Source organism: Hydra vulgaris, chromosome 05 (genome assembly GCF_038396675.1).
Source record: "Hydra vulgaris chromosome 05, alternate assembly HydraT2T_AEP".
Taxonomy (NCBI): Eukaryota; Metazoa; Cnidaria; class Hydrozoa; order Anthoathecata; family Hydridae; genus Hydra; species Hydra vulgaris.
The window spans coordinates 3,791,705-3,807,349 of record NC_088924.1 but is presented as its reverse complement, the minus strand read 5'-3'; positions in this window follow the sequence as shown (position 1 = coordinate 3,807,349).

The window sequence follows — 15,645 nt, the reverse complement described above, 5'->3', positions numbered from 1 at the left end:
TTAGTTATTTGTTGTGATTTTAAAACATTAAAAATTAATTTTGTCTTTAAGGTATTGTAAACCAGATTTTAATGTAAATTAGCCAATAACTATAAACAGCACGAAATACTTCCCAGTGCCAGAAAGAAGTGCTAGATTCAGGTAGGGGGAGGGGTCTATAGAATGATTCTAAATAAAATATTTTCTAAAAAGAAGCTCTAAAAAGAAAATATTTTACTAATGGCATGTAAAGGGGTCTTTTGTTTTAAAAATAGCTCCAGGCCCTAAAAAGTCTTAATCTGCCACACCTTGAAAGTTTATAGTATACTTGAAACTTGTTAACTATTTTTGTTGCTGGTATTCTATTATGTTTTACCTTTGTAATTTGCAACAATGTTTGACTTGATTGATTGTTATCTCATTAATCCCATGCTGTAACCGTAACAACACCACCACAAAATGACCACACTTTTGAATTCGCTTCCTTTCATCTTGTTTTCCTGATTCATATAACTTGCAATCTTTTAAGTCGTCTATCAATCGTTATCTTGCTCTAAACTTCATAATTTTTCTTCTAATGACTTCCAATTCTAATAATGGTTGCTTGCAGCCTTGCGTGATGTCAGTGAAGATGTCAAAAAAAAAAAAAAAAACTTATATAAATATATTCCATCTATATATATATATATATATATATATATATATATATATTATATATATATATATATATATATATATATATATATATATATATATATATATATATATATATATATATATATATATATATATATATACTTAGGTCGTTAGGAAAGTTCGCAGAACTCCCCTATAAAAAAAAGGAGTATCTTTTAATTTTATTAAATGTTCAAAATAATGTCCATCACTATCTACATATCTACCTCAAATCAATTCAGTATGTCACAAGAGGTGCGTCAAGGGTCTATTCTATCGCCACATTTATATAGCATTTATACTGAAAATATCTTAAATGAAATCGTCTCAGAATGTAAAGTAGGTTCAACAATAAATGGTATTTATACTGGTGTCATTGCATATGCAGATGATGTAGTTTTGCTAAGTCCAACCATCTCTGGTCTACAAGAACTGATTGACAGGTTTCAAACATATGGAATATCAAACTTTATTAAGCTAAACACTGAAAAAACGGAACTTCTGATTTCTGGTAAAAGTTCAATTCCGAACAACGTTGTTCAAATTAACGGAAGCTATATATGTATCTAAAATAAATTAAAACATCTGGGTTTCCAATGGGATAATGGTAAAAACAACAAGAAAACTGCAACACTTCAAAAAACAAATCTAAATGAACGTATAACTCAGTTTCAATCGGTTGCAATAGCTCTAATTGACAGTGGAATTCGTTATTGCCAGCCGTCAACAATAGTTCATTTATACAACACTTTAGCTGTGCCAAAGCTTATATATGGCCTTGAACTCTGCAACTTTGATATCAGTTTTCTTCGAAAGATAGACGCCGTTGGAAGAGCAGTTTTAAAATCATTTTTTGGTATCTCAAAATATAGTAAAAATTACCTGCATTCTTTTTTTAAAATAGAGGATATTTCAACTATTCTAATTCGAAATAAAGCTAATTCATTTATCAGGCTGATGAAAAATCAAACTTGTTACTCACTGATAATTAATCAATTGAAGTCAACACAAAATAAAAAATCATTTACAAATGAAGTGATTTCTATGTGTAAAACTCTTGGTTTAAACTTCTTTCAATACATGATAGAAAAGAAAACAATTAAATTTACACTACCTCAAGAAGAACTGCAAGCTGAGATTATAGCAATATTAAAAGAATCGTTCCAGTTATGGAATTTGAAAGAACAAAGAGAAACATTTAAAACTTTGATGGAGGTGAATATTTCTAAAGTAGAACTAACCGTCTAAAGGCTAATGATTGGGAGAGCCGTGCTCTCTTGACGTAATTTAACTATAAACTGTAATAATATAAGTTACTTTACCTGTAATTTTATTACTGGGTGTTTAAAAGAAAATATATATCTTACACAAAGTTGCATCCGTTTAAGCCATTTGTCAAACGTTTTTTTTATACTCTTCTTTGAGTTTATTTTGAAGTAGCTTGTTATGCGAATTTTTTGACTTTCGACCTCAGTATCGTCATCAAGATTTTTTTTTATCAAGTCGAATAGCCAACAATTGGATGGAGCTAAGTCTGGTAAGTATGGTGGGTGGCGAATTATTGTAATTCCAGCTTGGTTTAGACAATTTGTGACGGTTTGAGTCACATCATGTCGAGCGTTATCATGGAGTAATTCGAAATTTTAGGCCCCTGTTTTAGATCATCGCTTATTTATTTCGCATAAAAGAGATTTCAAACAATTTTTTATGTAATATTAGCTAGTAATGGTGTCTCCCTTTTCAACATAACCCATTATTTCAACATAAATGAACAATACCTGTTGTTTTGAAGAAGATGTAGAACATGTTTTTCGGCTAAAACCTACCGTATCTTACTATAGTTCTTAGACTTTCACCTTCGCCGGCCCAACTAGCGTTAGCAACCTTGTGCCGAATTTTTCTAAAATAAAACCACGACTCATTCCCTGTAATAATATCACATAGTCTCCATGGGCCGTTTCTGAAACGGGCTTATTTTTCTTACATGTCTTAACTATATTCTTGCGATTTTGATCGGTTAACTCGTGGGGTATCCAACGTGATGTTAATTTTCTTTTTTTAAGCGCGTTGTGAATGATTTTGTTGATTGTAAAACGATTAATCGATGTCAGGGTTTCAAATATATGATAATATGATCTCACACATTCAATATTCTCAGCTGTATACGTGGTTTGAGGGTGCCCTGAGCGAGGAGCATCTTTGAGACTCTCTCTACCATCTTTAAATAAAGTAGTCCACTTGGCAAATGTACTATATTTTAGAGCTTGGTCACCATGAACTAAAACCAATTCTTCGCTTATGGCTTGTGTTGAAACTCCAAGTAGAGCACAGGTTTTAATATATGCTCGATATCATTTTTAAATTTTTTTTTTAAACGTATGTAATAAAATTTAAATAACTTTTTATAAATAAAACTTTATAATAAATAAAATAAAATTTTAAAAATAAATAAAATTTTAAGAATAAATAAAGTTTTAAAAATAAATAAAATTTCAAAAATAAACATCCAAAATATTTCAACAAGTACTTAAAATGTTCATAATTAAACACAATTTAAAATAATATATAAATATTTAATTATTTCCTGTCTCATTGTATCTTTTTAGATGAAGTTCTATGAACTTCTCTAACGACCATAGTATATATCCATGACATTTTTTTTTTTTTTTTATTGTTTTTCATTTGTTTTGCTGTTTAACTAAAATAATCAACATATAAAAATACAAGAAAGGAATAAATATGTCCGTAAAACGAAGAAGACAGTAAAATCTTGTCAACAAGCACCGTTTTTGTGTATACAATATAAAATATAAACTTTTCTTATTACGATGATCTTTAAAAAATAATGAATTAACCAGGGTTCAAAGAAGATGACAATACGTCATCCCAATCTTTTCATAGATCCCTTAAATGTACTTTCAATAGAATATATATATATATTATATTATTTACCTTAATAGGCATAAAACTGCTGCGCTGATCAGTCAATCAAATAAAGATAAAAAACTGAAAAAAATAGAATCAAATAACTTCAGAGTTACTCAAGCACAAACTCATCTCAAACTTTAAAAATTTCATTCTTGAATTGAAACTTAAAATGAACTCAATGACTTTGTCACACATTTAAATCCTTTTTGATAGATATTCCATATATTTAGACCTCGATATCCAATGTTATATTCAGTTTTGAGGCAGTTTATATGTGTTACTTATATTTGCTCTTAGGTAATAGTTTTCATTTCTATTTATTTCAAACTTATCATTAAGGTTTTCAGGAGAGAGATTATTGTTGAAGCGATACATAAAATATGCTGATAGGTATTTATTTCAAAAATATCCATCATTTTCATATCATTGGTTATAGATTTAGCGTGTTCACGCTTATTTTTAGAGTAAATGATTCTGCACGCATGCTTTTGTAAGCTATAAATTTTTTTAAGTTTTGATGATTGAGTACTTGCTCATAATATATGAAAAATTTACTGGATGTCCCCTCCCCTCTCCCTCTAACCACTAAAATAAAAATAATAAGAAAAATAAAGCTATATAAATAACGAATCAAATAATTATACAAAACAAAGAAATAAAAACATTTCTAGATTTGGTATTAAGTTTTTCTGACGTTACAGCAAGATTTAACGAGCTTTTCTAGCAGCAAAGTTGGAAGTTACAACATCGTAATTAACTTTCTTCACAAGATCTGTTTCAATGAAAAGGATAAGGCAGTCGTCAAGACTATTCTGTCCCATGGTATTTCTTAGAGTGTTCTTGACGAGAGCTAACTTGATAAAAGATCTCTCGCCTTCAGCAACAGATACTAGCAAAGTAAGGAAGATACGAAGACAGATGCATATCTGGGGGAAATTTCCTTTAAATTTCTTCGCATAAATGCTATTCAGAAGATTTAAGGACTGATCATTTATCAGAAGATGGCGTTGAACAGACGAAAAATGGAGTAACTCATCAATAAACTCGTCACCACTAAGATCAAGACACTGATTGTTTTTATGTCATTTGATGATGCTCCATAAACGTGATGCCCGGAAAAAACTAACCCGGATGCCCCACTCTCTGTGCGCCCCTGCCTGGCCAGGATTAAGTTTGAACCAACCATAAATTGGTGTTTTTCACGTTATGTAGTATTATTGTTAGTTTCAAAAATACCAAACTGATCATAAATTATATCTTAAGGTACTTTTTCAGAGTTTAGAAATTGCTTTTAAAAAGCTATTTAAGGTGATATGCAACACAGTATAAAACTAAGCTGCCAGGAATTACCCTACATGGAAACCATGGCCTTTTTTTTTTTTTTTTTTTTTTTTTTAGTTTAAAAATATACATTCCGTAATTTACTAACAAAATATAAATATAGCAGGGGCGAGAAGAAGACTAATATGTCTTATCACCAAGCCCCTTTATAAATTCCGTAAATATAAAGTTTAATTTTAAAATAAGAAACTTCGTTAAATTTATAAAATAAACAAATGTACAAAAGTGGTAAAATAATAAATAAAACATCTATTAATAAAAAAAAAAGAAGTGAAGAATTAGCTAGAAGCGCTATAGGCTTAGCAAAAAACAAAAACAATAAGAATATATATATTAGGATATAAATAAATTTAACTCAGTCTTTTTCTAAGATTAATATACTTTTCATGTATTTGATAGATAAATCATAATGTAATTTCAGAAATAGTTTTGTGGTAAATCATTCTTTATTAATAGCTGTCTTAGTTTTGTCTTAAACTCATTAAGCATTGTTAGAGTTTTAAGTTCAGTTGAAAGTATTTTATTCCATGCCTTTGGTCCTCTTATTGAAATTGAAAAATCAGTTGCTGCATAATAACTCTTGGGCTGTATATATCTGTTATTTGAATATCTAGTTAAATATTTGTTTTCCTTTATTTTGAATAACGGGTTAAATATTTTTGGAATGATACTTTTATTAATTTTGAACATAAAAATTAGGAGATGATAAATATTTATTTGGTAGATATTTAGTATATTTAAGTTAATAAATAAGGGTCGAGAGGGTGTATAGCGGTTTTTATTGGATATAATTCTTATAGCATGTTTTTGCATATTAAAGAGTTTTTTCAATTTATTTTTATTGGTACTACACCATGCAATGCTAGCGTAATTAAGATAGGAATGAATAAAGGAGAAATATAAGAGTTTTAAACAACTTAGATTTAAAAATGGTTTTGCCCTATATAGCATGCCGATGTTTCTTGATATTTTACCTTCAATATATTTTATCTGACATCTCCAAGTTACATTTTCGTCCAGGAGTACGCCTAGAAATTTTAATGATACCTCTCTTTTTATTTCATAATTGTTAATACAAAGATTTGGAAGTTTTAATGGAATTTTGTCTCTTTCATGATAGCGATCGAAAAAAGTATATTTTGTTTTTATTGCAATTAGAGATAATTTGTTTGCTCTAAACCATTTAGAAAGATATTGAAGTTCTATGTTTACAGTTTTAAATAAGATTTTTATGTCATTGTGAGCATAAAATAGATTAGTATCATCTGCAAACAAGATTGAGTCTAATATATTACAAGATTTACTTAAGTCGTTGATATATATTAGAAATAAGAGCGGTCCTAATATAGAGCCTTGAGGTACTCCACAAGTTATATTCATATTGTTAGTTTTACTGCAATTATGAGAAATGTATTGCTGTCTATTTGACAGGTAGCTTTTAAACCATTTAAAGTTCGAGTGTTTAATACCATAGTTTTTTAGTTTGGTTAATAAAATATTATGATTTACAGTGTCAAAAGCCTTACTGAGATCAATAAACACGCCTAAAGTATATTTATTTTCATCAAAAGATTTCATAATATCGTAAACAAGATAGGCAATTGCCTGATCAGTGGAGTGACCGTTTTTGAATCCGAATTGTTTATTATAAAGGATGTTATTAATATCTAAGAAATGGTACAATCTTTTATACATAATATGTTCTAGTATTTTTGAACATGGTAGTATTGAAATAGGTCTGTAATTTGCGACACAAGTTGCATCTCCAGATTTTAGAACTGGTATCACCCTGGCCACTTTTAGTTTGTCAGGAAAGATACCTTGTTCTAAAGAAAGACTGAAAATGTGCAAAAGCGGAGTTTTTAAATAAAATATTAATTTAATCATTATATTGCTACTTACATCATCAACTCCATTACCTTTATTTGATTTTAATAAATTTACAGCATCAAGTAGTTCTTGTTCAGATAACTTATTATTTTCCATGAGATCATTATTAGAGGTCAAGTATGACTCGAAGCTAGTTTTGCTGTTTTTTACTTTGGAAGCCAAACTCGGGCCTGTATTAACAAACTCATGATTGAAAGAATTAGAAATTAACGTTTCATTAGTAATTTCACAATTATTTATAATGAGCTTTTTGGGAAGTTCATTAGCGCTTATGTTTTTTTTTCCTATCACCTCTTTCATTATGCGCCACATTTTTTGTGCATCATTTTTGCAGTTATGTAATTGGTTGGTATAATACTGTTTTTTCGAATACTTTATAACTGTCTCGAAAAGACGTTTGTAATTTTTATAGTAGCACTATTTTTTGTTATGCGAGTTGGTTTATTAATTGTTGGAATAAAACCATTTTGAAATATAATATTAGTAAGATTTCTGACGTTTTTATTATTTTCATAATCGAGAAAATCTAAATTGAGATCGCCTACACAATAAATTAGCTTGCCATAAGTATCTTTTTTTGTAATTAAACCTTTAAAGTGTTTGCTAAATGCTTTTATATTACCTGAAGGCGGTCTATATATGACGTGCAGAATTACGTTTTTGCTGGCATCGTTTAAGACCTCAACGGTTAGTAACTCAAAATCCTTTGTTATTGAGCACATTTCTTTACGCAGTTTAAAATCTAAAGAGTTATGTATGAAAATGCACACTCCACCTCCTATTTTTTCAGATCCTCTTATTTGATGAATAACTTTATAATTATTAAGTTGAAAGTTAGAGTTATTTTCGATTTCTTTATTCCTGCTCCATGTTTCTGTTAGACATATAATTTGAAATTTTATTTTAACGCTAAACAAAAATTCTTTAAATTTATCAAAGTTTTTTTGTATACTCCTTATATTTAGATGCAGAATGGATAGTGCATTAACATCAATGTTGCCAATGAGCGTTGAAATGTTCGAGTTGTAATAATAAGGGCTTATATTTTCCTCTCCATCCCCATCCTTAAAAAAACTAATGTTTAATTCAGGGTTATTTTCGAAAAGTATATTTTTGTTTCTTAGGAAAGCTTTAAGTTTATTTATGTCATTATTATTGCCATTATTATTGGATGTGTAATTTTTTGCATTAAAATTAGATAATAAATTAGTTTCCATTTTAAAATAAGAATTTAAACAATAAAATAACAAATAAAAAACATTTACTTTTCTTTGGGAGTCCATTCGCGAATGATTAGTTTATCGTACGATATAACCGCATATTTTCCGCCTTCTCGTTCTTTTTTCAGTTGTTCTCGAAGCTCGTTTCTTATAATTGTAGTTTCGGCGCAGTAGTCTTCGTTTATGTAAATATTTTTTCCTTTTAAATTTTTGCCTGTTTTAAAGTTTCTACTTTGTCTTTATAGTTTAGTAGCTTAACAACTATTGGGCGAGTTTTGTGTGTGTTTCTAAATCCTGTCCTGTGAGCCCTCTCAATTTGTATACTTTTTAAACCAAGTGTATCTTCAAACATCTTTTGTACCTTAGATTCGCTTACACTCCAATTTTCGTTTTCGCTTTCTTTCAGGCCTTCTATTCTGAGGTTGTTCCTTCGTGAACGATCCTCGATTTCTCTAAGCTTATTCTTTATTTTCAGTATTTCGCTATTGTCTTTAATTTTATTGCTTAACTCTTTTGTTTTTTTCTTTACTACTTCAAATTTATTCGAAATAATCTCGTCGTTAGTTTGGATAGATTTCATAATATCACTGCAATCAGATACAAGTGATATAACTTTTTTATTCGTTTCATCTAAATCCATTGCAATGTTATTAATTTTATATGAGTTTTCGCTTACGACTTTTTCATTCATATCTAGCCGCTCAGTAAGAATTTTCATATTTGCTGCAGTTATAGATGCGAAATATATAGATGCAGTTATAGATGCGAAATATATAGATGCAGTTATAGATGCAGTTATAGATGCCTTCTTTATAGAAGGCCTCGAAACCGTGCGCGATTTTTTTTGACTGAAGACCGGTTTTTAAAAACTTCTTACAAACGCAAATTTTGTTTGGATAAAGGTGTAAAATATTGATTGCTATTTTTCAGAAATATTTAAAGTTATTTTTCAAGTGAATTTAAATTAAATAATTTAGAATGCTTTTAAAATGCTGTGTTCCAAAATGTTCCTCAAATTATAAGTCTTCAGGTTGTAATGTATCTGTATATAAATTCCCTCGTAAAGAATCTGAAAAAAATAAATGGTTTATGAGTATCCCTCGTTAAAATTGGACCGTTACAAAATTCACTGCTGTTTGTAAATTGCATTGGCCAGATGAAGCGGAGTTTACATTATGTCATGGTAAATTGAGAACGATTCATGTTAAATTGGACCGTCAGTGTTTCCAAATATCTCTGAGACCGATTCATGTAAAATTGGACCATCAGTGTTTCCAAATATCTCTAAAAGGGCTCGGTGTCTTTAAAGCGAAACTTTTAATAGTGAAAATTTTAAGAGCGAAAGTCGGGAAAGCGAAAAAGTTAAAAGCGAATGGGATGGGTTAAGCGAGAAAAAAAAATTAATAACATTGGTAACATTTTTTTTATATAAATGAGTTAACATTTAAAAAGAAAAACGCAATTGACTATTTATATTAAAATTGCTAATTTTCAAAGGTCATATTCTAGACAAGAATAAGTGGACAGAAGACTAGGTATTTTTATAGAATTAGAGAAATCAATTAAAAGCATCGAACTCTCCATGAGGCTTTGACTAATTTAAATTTTAGCATCATTTAGGAGAGGAATAATTATTAATAAAGACTTGATTTTTTCTCTTTGAATTGTGTCATCTTAAAGGTGTTACAATTGGAGTGAGTCAATTTCAGAAATAAATTCATGAAGTTTATACTTTATAGAGGATAGAGTATGGCGAATTTGTTTGAATTGAATTGTTTAGAATATTGCTCCAAAACAAAGTGTAAAAGTTGAGATACCAATAATAAGAGGTCAAGTTTTTAGTTGTCTCCACACTAAAAATTTAGTTAGTTAGAAGTGGTTCTATTTTATGTGCCATCATATCGACCAGTTATATTTACTGGTGAATTATCTGCAAGATAAAGTGAATTTTTTAATATTTGTATTGAAAATAATGTTGTTATCAGACATACACTTTAGTAAAATGAATACTAGCTCAAAGTCTGTGTCAAAAATGACTTTTATATGTTGTATTTATATAGCCTGATTTTTGGCTTATAATCTATAAGTCAAAAATCACAATATAAGTCTATAATATAGAGGCTTATATTGTGACCATTATGTATGGCGTTATCTTGATCAATGTTGTTACCCTTGAAATATGTTGCTGTACCTTTTAGGTATTTTGTTTGGCTACTATTTTTTTTAAGATGCTGTTTTGATTTAATTTGTTCCTTAAACAGAAAGCTGCACATTTTTTTTTTTCTCTCGTGTTCAATTTCAGCAATATTTTTGTGTCAAAATTATTTATAATTCATTTTACAGGAGGTAGTGTAAGATGACTTTATTTTTGACTACTTTCTTATTTTGCATTGTGGTTGTTTTTATTTTTTAGAACACTTCAAAGATATGATTTAATTAATAACTGGGTGGATTCTCCTTGGTTGATGCCTAAAAGATTTTTTGAAGGCAGTTCTGCATTATGCGTTTAATTGTAGTATAAAAACATGCCAATAATCTAAAAATTATTCTGCGTAATATTTTTTGGATCGTTTGCATGTAAAATTAAAAATTCAGTCATTAATTGTGAAAAAGATTCTGCTTAAAGGAAAAAGATTTATAAAGTGTGCTTGGCTAATTAGTTTAACAAGTTTCAATTGTGATGATTGACTGGTGAGAAACTTATTTACTTTTTATGCTTTAACTAAATGATTTGTTATTGTTAATAGTTATGCTATGAATTGTTTGTGACCTAAGTATAGTAAAGTTTTTATTTCTTCATTTGCATTACTTAGCATAAATATTTAATTATTTTTTCTACAGATCGGTTAGTAATAGCCTTTGTTATCTTATTTGTTTGATGTTCAGTATACTGTTATATGTTTTTGAACTAGATAAAATAGTTTTTAAAACATAAATTACTGCTGGCTATAGATGAATCTAATTTTAGTTTGCTTCTTTGGAAATTTTATATCATTAACTTAGTTTATTGTATTGCTAATTTTTTTTATTACTAAAAAGAGAATTATTTAACAAAAAAAAAGTGTAAAATGCATAACATCCCAGCTAATACAATATGCTGGGCTAACATTAGAAATGTTTTTTTTTTAACATCTTTATTTCCAACAAGGCTGCAAGCAACTACTGTTACAGAAAAGATAAAATTTATAGAGCAAGATAGCGAATAACAGAAAAATCAATAGATTGTGAACTATATGAATCAGGAAAACAAGATAAGCAAGTGAAAAAAAAAGTTTAAGGAAAAAAACTAGACAAATAAGAAGTTTAAGAGCACTTAGGAACAGTCATAGTAAAACAATTAGACTTTATTGAATGATGAGTAACACAAAAATGAAGTAGATGGCATAAGTGACGCTAGCTCTTTAGAGCAGTGTCCATTGTAGTATTTATAAAAAATAGAAAGAAAAGCAACATTATGATAATGTTATAATGGTTAGAGGTTGGCTGCAAAAGCAGCTCCTTGTTTGCTGCGAGAGCAAGTCAAGGTGCAAAAACAATTCATTTTTGCACATTGTCTAAAAGAAAAAGGGCACACTAGAAGATCCGCCTAAGATATGACAAAAGTGTTCCATACAAGGATGGATTTAGGATTTATAGAGATAAGATATTTATAGATATTTATAGAGATGTTTGCATTGATGTATGCTTATAAATTTAAAAACATATCATAAGTTGACAATATATTCAAAGGCTAAATTTTAGCACAATTGTTATAAGCAAAAGGTCTTTAAAGACCAATAATGACAGTGCTTTAGCTCATTCACCTAATTAAAAGACTCAAAAAACCATATTGCATATTCAAAGCGCATTATTACTGAGTGCAACGAATCTCAAAATTAAGTGCAAAATAAAGCAGATTTACTTAAGAACATTAAAATCTATCAACATTTGCCCAAAAACTACCCTTAAAAAAAACATAGAACTTCAAAAACATACATCTACAATATTTTTTTAAAAAATCAGCAAAGAACAATATGTAACCCAACAAATCTGCAAATATATCAAATAGCAAGAGAAAATATTAACTTTAGGACTAAAATAGTCAGTGCATACATTAGTTTAAAAAAAATTTTATAAAGAGAACATTATTTCTTATAACAGATCATAAACATAAGCATAAGTGATCAATTAGATAAATATAAACTGATAAAATTTTGCCTTAATTTACATAAACAGGAATATTTGTAGATATTATTATCTACTAGATAATAATTTATATTAAAAACTAACCTTCATATGTCTCTTTTTTAAATATGTTGTGTTGATATATTTGCCCTGGCTGGCTTTTAGTTTATGACTAAAAATTTAAACATCAAATTTTGAGGTTTAACTATCTAATCATTTCTAAAAGCATCAAGGGTAAACAGCCTAACTCACCATATCTAATCAAAATAAAAGCACATTATTAATTTGCATCTTTTTAATTATTAAGAATAATTTTTATTTAAACAAAGAAACAATCTTTTGCTTGAAATGTAATGTATAAATATCAAAAAAGAAATTAAAATGAAATAATATCAATTAGAAAATTATGCAAGTCTATTTTTTATCAGACTTACTCTTAGCTAAAATACGAAACAAATAAATAATTCTAAACTATATACAATAAGTTTTTTAATTTATTTAATCTAATAAACTCTAACTGTAACTATAACTCTTAGCTAGAATACCAAATATAAATAATTCTAAACGATATCTAAAAAATGAAATATATAAACAATTTTAAAATAAATAAAATTCAAACGCCAAATAATCTATAATATAACATTGAAATAATAACAAAATCACAAAAAATTATCTCAATAATAACATTGTTGTTGTTGTTGTTGCTGAATTATCACGCTACTCGATTTCCCGGTTTTCGCTTTTAAACTTTTCGCTTTAACGTTTTTTCGCTTTAAAACTTTTCGCTCTCACGTTCTTTCGCTTTTAAACTTTTCTTTCTGACGTCCCACTACCCTCTAAAAGTTGTCTCTCCTCTCCACCACCAAAAATGAGAAAGACTTTATCTTCTCCTTCAAAAAGAGGTATCAATAAAGATGAATTAGAAGAATATAAAATAATTGATAATTTTAACTTTGGAGAAATCAAAAAATACTTATCTAATGATTTGATTACATACAAGCAAAACAATTCAATTTTCATCCAATCTAAAGTATTCAATTGTGGAGTTCCACTATTTTTGCTGATAATTAATCAAAGTTTGTTGTTCGAAGCATTTCATTTTGGTTCAAAATGTACTATTAAACCTCTGTCAAATAACAAAATCACTTCTCATTGTTCAAAGTCATCTTTAAACGAAGCCCTTAGATATCTGAAAGTTAAGGATAAGGATCATAAAATTCAAATAATTCTTGAGCATCTTAATGTAATGGGAGATCATTCTGTTGGTTGTGCGGTCTATTCTTCTGATATAATAACGAGAGCTTTCGAATATTTTGCAACAAGTCGTTCCACCTACCATCGATTATGTTATGATAATCAGTTGCCAAGTATTTGAACTTTGACGCGCATAACTTCAAAAAAAAACTCTCAGGATGATTTAACTTTTTTAAGTTCTGTGTTATCGAACTTGGATGAAAAAAAAAGAAATTGTGTTTTATTGATAGATGAAGTTTATGTAAAAGCAACATTATTATATCAAAGTGGAAATATTTTTGGAAATGGTGTTAATTATCCAGAGAAATTAGCTACTACTGTATTTTCATTTATGGTCAAAAGTCTTTGTGGACCTGAATTTTTAGCAAGAGTTTTACCAGTTAGTAATCTGACTTCAGATTTCCAACTAGAACAATGCAAATTAATTGAAGACACCATAGAAACTTTGAGGTGTAATGGTAAAGTAATTGCAATTATTACAAATGAAAATAAAGTTAACCAAAGCTTTTTTTCTAAATTCAAAACAGTAGAGGGAAAACCTTGGTTATGTCAAAATGGTTCTTATATTTTATATGACTATATTCATCTTTTGAAGTGCATAAGAAACAATTGGCTAACAGAAAAACTAGGTCAGTTGCAGTTTATTCATAATGAAATAACTCACATTGCAAATTGGAGAGATTTAATTAACTTATATACACTTAAAAAAAATCCGTTAATAAAGTTATCCAGATTGACTTAAACATCAATAAATCCTAAACCAATAGAACGACAAAAAGTAAGCACTTGTTTACAAATATTTAGTGAAGAGACAGTTGCAGCTCTAAAAACTCATCCTAAAATAGAACAAGAAAGTGTCAAGGGTACTATTATTTTTTTGGAGTTAATTATAGAATTTTGGAAAGTAGTGAAGGTTAAATGTCCAGGTGCCAATGCTAGATTTAGGGATGAGTCGCGTAATGTAATCAGATCTTCAGATGACAATAATTTAAAAAAGTTGCTCGCTATTGCAACAATGGCTGAAAATATGAAACCAACATCTGGTTAACGTGTTCGCCAGCTTACGAGAGATACAAGCAATGCTCTTTCACATACTTTGTCCTAGTTGATTTGTCTTGTCATCTTTTATCAAATGGAAATGAATATATTATTTTAGGTTGGTTTTCTAGTGATCCAATTGAAAAATGCTTTGGAAAACTAAGGCAAGGCTCTGGTGGTACTTACTTTATAACAGCTAAATCAGTTATCGAAAAAGTACAGTAGCTAGCTGGTGCTACAACTAAATATTGATGTAGAAGGAAATGATGGCCATGACTGTCTTTTATGTCTTGAAGATTTAAATGATAGAGAAATTGATATAATTTACAATTTAGCAGATCTAGAAGATACTATAAAAATAGACATTTTATATGCTATTGTCTATATTGCTGGTTATGTTCAAAAGTGTTCAACTGAAGAAAATGATGAAGATACAACTACATATTATGAAAAATATGGAACTTATTTGAATACTTTAAATAGAGGATTAACTATTCCATCAGATACTCTATCTCAGTAGTCCTTATTATGCTACATATTTTTTTCTTTGTTAGATAAAAGAGTTTGCCGAACATTTTTTATACGACAGTTTACATTTATTTCAGAGTTGTACAGTTTTTCTATTGCAAAGAAACAATGCCAAACATTAGCAAACATTTTTTTAAAGAACTTTGCATTACTTCACACTCCCAAAAGTAATAAAGAAACCAAACTAATAGAAACCAAGCTTATATAAAAATTTTTTTTCATGTTTAGTAAAAAAATAATTTGGTTTTTTATTGGTGTATTTTTCTCATTACTTATTATTTCTTATATATTATATATATAAAATTTTGATTTAAAATGTTTTTATTCATTTTAATAAACAATTTAATCTTATAAAAAAGTTGTTAATTTAACGTCAGAAAACTAATTTTATAATAATGCATCAAAAAAAGGCAAGTAGAATGTTTACTAATTATATATTTAGTCTTAGCAAAGCTATACAACATTTTTCTATTTTACTAAACCGCCATATTTTTTTTAAATCGGCCTTCAGTCAAAAACAATCGCGCACGGTGTCGAGGCCTTCTATAAAGAAGGCCATGATGGAAACCAATAATCCGTTTTAAAACCTTTTAGCAGGTTACATAGATCGGACTGTATTTTATCATTA